Consider the following 332-nt stretch of genomic DNA (forward strand, 5'->3'; position numbering starts at 1 on the left):
TCATCGAAAAAGCAAGAGAGTTCCAGAAAAGCATCTACTTCTGCTTTATTGACTATGCCAAAGCCTTTGTGTGGATCACAACAAACTGTGGAAAATTTTTCAAGAGATGGGGATACCAGACCACCTGACCTGTCTCCCAAGAAATCTGTATGCAGGTCAAGAAGCAATCGTTAGAACTGGACATGGAACAATAGACTGGTTCCAAATTGGGAAGGAGTATGTCAAGGCTGTATATTGTCACCCTGCTTATTTAACTTATATGCAGAGCACATCATGAGAAATGCTGGGCTGGATGAAGCACAAGCTGGAATCAATATTGATGGGAGAAATAT

Source organism: Bison bison, unplaced genomic scaffold, assembly GCF_000754665.1.
Source record: "Bison bison bison isolate TAMUID 2011002044 unplaced genomic scaffold, Bison_UMD1.0 scf7180017864516, whole genome shotgun sequence".
NCBI lineage: Eukaryota > Metazoa > Chordata > Mammalia > Artiodactyla > Bovidae > Bison > Bison bison.